Here is a 6,704-nt window from a genome sequence, read left to right on the forward strand (position 1 = left end):
ATTTCAAAAGATCTGGGTTTCATTCTCCCACATGACAAAGAAGTCTGCGTCAGAACTCCCAGTATTTTACAAAATATGTATTCCTAGACAAGTATTATGTCTGAAATCAGGGAGCTTCAATTTATCGTTCTTCAAGGACTTTAAAATACCAACCGCTCCATACAATCTCCTGAGTTGCAAAGACAAACAGCACCAACGCCTTCAGCCCAACCTCTCAAGCACATCTGTCCATTGCTGTGTATATTACATGTTGTGTTTTCGGGTTTTTTTTGGTTTTTTTGTTTGTTTGTTGTTTGTTTATTTTTTAATTGCCAAATCCTAATAGAAAGGCAAGATTTCAGGCTGGAAACCCCTATATTTAGGCAAGACAGACCTGATCTTCAAAAGCATTTGGTGACAAATGCTATTAAAGGATATATCAGACAGCTGTTTATTTGGTGCTGTTACTCACTGGCCTAGCTCTTACACTTTGTAAATTGCTGAGAAATGCCTTTCCAGACTAGTTTAGCCAATGGTTGGGCAATGACAAAGAAAAGAGTGCAAAAATTCTTATGGGAGCTGTAGAGTAAGGGCGGTAACATCTGGGGAGAAATCAAATGGGATATAGCTCATGCAATGTAATAAAAATACAATGGCTGTAGTAACACAGCAACAAACCATGGTAAATCCCTGGAAGGATTTGAGGGAAAGCCCTGCCTTTGTGAGAGGCAGGTACGTGGCATGTGGCTTTGCACAGCTGAACATCATTCTTGCCTGTTCCATGGTGCATCAAGTCTTGCTTTAGCAGGTCACTGAAGAACACGCTTCAGGCCAATAATATAATCACACACTTCCTGAACGAAAGCCAGACCTTCTCTGACCTAGTAGTTTTGTACCTGAAGGGCTTTTTTTCCTAGCCAGAAATGATGTTTGTTTGCAATGCAGTCATTTTAATCGTTCTCTTTGGTTTTTGTTCTGCCTTTAATCCCAAAGCTGCATTTCCCATCGTCATTACCTCAAGCGCCTTTCACAATGCCCTTAACCTTGGGCACGTATCACTGTCAAAAAAAGGCACTTCTGTAAAACTGCTTTGTCAGTAAAAAAAAATGCAGCTGATATTTATAAATATCTGCACCATGTTACTCCTGACAAGGACTGACAAGAATTCCTCTCACTGAGTGTAGGGCAGAGAAACATCATTTTACATGAATTATGGGGAGTAACATTAACCCACAGTTTCACTCAAATTATTTGGTATTTGACCAAGTATCTTTCCAAGTGTACCCTTTATTTTTGGGGGAAGGGAGCTCTTTCAGGATTGCAGGCATTGAAATTCACATCTCATCATCGGTAATGTAATCACAGCATTGCATTAATTGATCTTACTCAGGATGACTGCTTGCACGTCATGCAGGCTATCCCAGAGCTAAAGTAGACAGTAGGATGTTCCTTGATATATTATTTAGGGCAGGAGAATTCATTTCTGACAATACAAGTTTTTATTCTACCCAAGTCTTAGAAGCACTTGTTTGGGAGATATTCAACAATAAGGCAAAGCTTTGATCTCTTTTCTCATGAATGATGGAAGAATTTTTTGATTTATTGTCTAAAATTTCCACTTTATTAAGCTGTCAAGTTTTGCTTGGTGGCCTACTACAGAGTGAAATACTAAATTTGATTTAAAGGTCAGAGGAGATGTGTGGCACCTACAATCTGTCTCTGAATTGTTTTTGTAACACTAAATAGAGTTTACAAGGAGAGAAAATTGGAACTGGTCAGCATAAGTCATTCCAATCACAGTGTCTTTGAAAAGACAGCTCTACTTTTAACTACACTAAAAGATAAAGGAAATGGTCTTTTCCAACCTTAATGAGTCTATGATTCTGTGATCCTATGATACATTAGTGTGTTACTCTGGGATTTATGAAAGTCCAAGCAGAGTTCTGGGACTGTAATTGTAACAGCTAAACCAGGGAAAAGCATCAGGAAAGTGTTTCTGTTTCTAATGTTAATGCAGCAGCCGCAATTATAAGAAACGTTAATTTGAGGAGACATTTTAATCTGAATTTACTGGAGGCCTAAATAAACTTGCAACAATAGGCTCTGACCACACTCCCAGCAGACCTTGTTATTATTTCTGCATCTCTACGTCTTTTAATTCAAAACCCAAATAAGGCCCCACAAGAAATTACGTTCTTTTAAAATAATTTTACAACTGCAGCCAAATATATTATCATTTTAATTAAATATATGAAGTATAGCAAGGGCCAAGATATAAATTTCTAGGAGACTGAAGCCTAATTTAATTTCCACATTTAATATATAAAACTCATGACATATAAAAACTCCTAATATCCTCATTTGCCTCTTACTACGGTCCTTTATCATGTACATTTCATTAATCACATAGATAAAGCCAAACAATTACAACCTAACTGTTAAGTCTATATGAGACTCTGCTTGGTAACAAAATGTGGAAAGTTCTGTTTCAGAAAAAAAGAGAGTTAGGCAATTTCCCTCTGCCTCATTAAAGAAAATAAAAGTTCACTCATAATCACCATCTAATTTGCTAATGGTGTCTGACTTTGGTTTCTGATTCTCTTGCTTGGAAATTTAGAAGAGAGTAGCTCTTCCCTTAAGAATCCTGAAAAAAACCTAAATCTTCAAGAAATCATTCTATGATATTTTTCCTCTCTCTATGGAAAAAGAACTTAACCCTGGACAAGGCTGAAATGAATGAAAATGTTCACATTCAGCTGAGAAAGTAGCTGGGAAGTAAACTTGTCCCAAACTTGCTAATTCCAACTCCTGAAAGAGAGGCAGTGAAACAACCTGGGTTGCCTGCCTGGTAGCACATTGCTCAGATTCAGCATAATCCAAGAGTAGAGTAAGCAGAAATACCCTGAGGCTGTTCTCTATTTTTTGGCCTGACAGTTGCTATTTGGGCTGTGTATGTAATATCTCATTTTGGAAAGCTCACACATATCCTCTCCCCAACTGTTTCCCACACCTTTCAATAAAAATGCCTCTGTCTCAAATTTTTTGGCCTTTCCTTTTATATTAAGGGTCACTGTGAATTAAAAATACAATTTGAAGGGAGAAAGTGGCCATGGTTTCCAAGTTTTAGCGTTTGACTTTTTCTTTGAGGTTTCACATAAAACCCTTACACTGAAAGCAAACCTGAGCCTTTGATCCAAAAGAGATCTGAGTATAGTTCTAGTTCAGGTCTGTTCAAGAAATATGACATTTCAGAGATAAAGTCAGATAAAATTTATGATTTCCTTAAACAAAACAGATTTTGCATTTTTTTCCTGTTTTCTGAAGGTCCTTTATAGACTGCCTGGCAGATTAAGACAAGACGTAAAGTATCTGGAGGAGTTTAGAAATTCTGCATTGAATGGCCTGGTCTGGAAATACAGCTTTTGCATTGATTCGTTTCTAGGCTTGTCCTAGGTCCTGACCATGGACCAGGACATTGGTAGGAGACTGCAATCCTTTCTGAGCCAGCTCTTGGCAGACACGTTGCCTACAGACCATCTGGTTCTACTGACTTTCACAAACAGCCTGGGCTTGGGCTTTCCTTCTTGGCCCTTTTATATTTTCTCCAAACTCAAACTTAGGCTCTTGTCCACACAACGTAGGTAAGAAGCAGGTTCAGGTCTGAGCACAAGGTTCGCACTGCAAATACAAACTACACGTGCCTAAGACGGGGTGTTGCATAAGGAATTATTAGCTGGGAAAGGAGGAAATCCTGCTGCCAGCTGCATGAGTTTGGCAAGCCATTCCTGGTTTTTGTCACAGAACTACAGTGTTGTAAAAAAACCATTAAATGCGGCTTTTCTGAAGGTGGTATTGCAGCTGAAGGAGGTCACCCCAGTCAGTCTGTGTGACCAAAGAGGCTTTTTCCGCACACTTTGTGTCAAAGCCAAGAGACCTTTCAATTGGGTTAAAATATCTCCATTTCACCTCTACCTGTAAATATGACCTGCTGACCATTATCTATCAGTACAAGCATTTTACATCTGTACTTAAGTAAACTACATGGAAATGAACCACTTGGGACTCGTAGAGACCTCTCTGGAGAAAAAAAATAATTTAGTAGCATTACACAACCGAGCCTACATGGAAACTGTTTAGAAGGACCCGTTTAATAAGATAGCGCAGAAAAGATGGCAAGGCTTTCTTCCCACAAATACTTTCAGCTGTAATCATAGAAACATATCCATGGATTTACGAACTCTCATTATTTTGATGTATTGCCGCATTTCTGCTTAAAAATAAAACGAAATGTGTTGAGTTTGGCCTGAGATGAAATACTGAGTTTCCAGTACTAAAATGTTTCAATTATTCATACTGAAAGATCAGGAAACTAGCAAGGAGATAAACATTGTTGTTCATATCCTGACAAAGTGTGCCAACTGTTAGAAACATGTGCCTCTATTTCAGAATAATCTAATTAACATTAGCACGAGTGTCAAGTCATTAACATATTCTGCACAAAGTTACCTGGCTCTGATTTAAACTGCAGTTTCACTTAGTTAAATGTATAGCCACTTTTCCCACCACTCAAGTAATATTTTCTTTAAAAAAAAGAAGAAAATAAAAGAAAGATATAGCGATAGTCACCCAGTAACTAACTGACAACTTCAGCTATCTCTGTGATTAATCTGTGTGGATAGGCAGGAAAACACGCAGTGTGTAGATTACAAGACAAAGCTGATGGATAGCATTTTTACTGCACAAAAGTTAGTTACAATATATTGGAGAGTGCTTAATAGATATGGATTTATCAAAACAACAACAGAATGGGGAGAGACTTCTTGAAAGCAATTTTTTTAGGGCTTAAAGCACAGATTTAAAAGTTGATACTGTTCTTAGAGAGAAGGAAAATCATACAGCTGTGACTGAAGATTTCAAACTTCTGTATTTGCACACCAGCTTCAGGAGTTTTTGCCTGAAGTTTTGGTTTGCAACCATCTCCGCATGGGAAACAGCAGCGTTAGAGATAACCCTGCGAACCCAATCCAGGCACACACTTCAAAAACACCTCCACAGGGAATAGCTGAATAACTAAGATTAAATGCATTGGGTTCTTGTTTACAGTAACTTTGGGGCTGGTTTTTGGGGTCTGCCCATTTTTTTACATTCTCATTAAACTCAGTGAGAAAAGTCCCTTCATTTGGGCAGAGCCTCGGAAATTTCAGAAGCTAGATGTGGTCATTACTACTAAATTTAAACCAAGGAAAAAAAAGATCTAGCTAAGTGTCAAATAAGCACTATTTATACTAGAAGACAATCTTTGCAAAACTTTTCAAGACTGACATTCTCACAGCATGAAGGTAAAATAAGACTGTGAGGTAGCTGCAGTTAATGATTAGTAAGCAAACTTCCATGATCAACAATCTAAACTTGTTGAAAAAACATTTACCTGTCTATCTCTATTTATTTATTATTGATTATCATTAATTGTAAAGAGTCTGACTACTGCAATATCTGACTGATGATTTTTCATTTTTCATGAAAGTCATTAGCTTATTCATCCAGATATTGCAAACACTTTCAAGTATCATAACTCAGCTGCCATACAGATTATCTGATTATACAGCATTCACCTATAAAGAAAAATACTGTACTAATAAAAGCAATGATTCACAGTTTGATAGGAACTTGATTTATAATTTGCAGAGGTGGAACTTAAAACACAAGCTGTTGGAAATTCAAAAACAGTACCTGCAGTTCAATGTAGCAAAGCCCTATCTGTCAACCATGCTTTGGTACGTGTAATGAGCAGACTGTGATCTTCCTTGGAGCCCGAGTATTGATGCTTCTTTAAGTCAGAGTTTGCACAGAGCTTTTATGGCAGTGTCTCAAGACAAAAAAAAACACTGGGGAAATGGGAAGTGTGTTTCAATTATCTCATAAATGCCATTGATCCGTTCTAGTCATGACTGAGGAGCAACTTGAACTGCAAGGCAATTCCTGTGCAGGAGCCAGAGTTGGGTGAAGCACGGAGACTCTCAGCCATGGCACTCAAGGGCCTTTGAAGCGTCTCAGCACCATGGTTATTTGTACAGCAGCTACAGCACTGGTGTGTTTTTCCTTGCCATCATCTGTGGCACCGAAGTATGTCAATAGATCCCATAACAGTACTCTCCACACCTTGAAAGCCCTCCCTGCGGGTGGCTGGCAGCATCACTTACCTGGTGGGGTCTCTTAGCCTTACCCAATCTGCAGGCTGGAAAGCAGCTCTTCATTTGGCCCTCACGCTTGGCGAGATGCTCAGGGAACTTTGTTATCATGTGTGTTGCTTGGCTTTCTGATGAGACCTCCTGAAACCATGCAGTGGCTTCAGGATCCAAATTAAAATTCTCCTGCACCAAATGTATAGTCCAAACTCAATCAGACATTAGCTGGGTAACACCTGAAATAGAAAATGGTTTATTAAACTGATGAGGCTCAGCCCCTGTACCCGCACTAGTTTGTTTCAGCTAAAAATGCCCATTATGTATAATACTGTATGTTTTTACTTGCAGTTTAATAATAAGTGACTGCTATGAAGCTCAGCCAGAATAGAAACTGTAAACCAGCAAGATCCCTATCAAACTACTGAAGCAATGAAATCATATCTATCAGATTCCCAAATGACCTCCATAAATCCTTGTTCACCGACAGTGGTATTTGTTAACAACAAAATTAACTTTTATTACTTTCTTTCTATGACTGTA

The sequence above is a fragment of the Phaethon lepturus genome, unplaced genomic scaffold (assembly GCF_000687285.1).
Source record: "Phaethon lepturus isolate BGI_N335 unplaced genomic scaffold, ASM68728v1 scaffold10114, whole genome shotgun sequence".
Lineage (NCBI taxonomy): Eukaryota > Metazoa > Chordata > Aves > Phaethontiformes > Phaethontidae > Phaethon > Phaethon lepturus.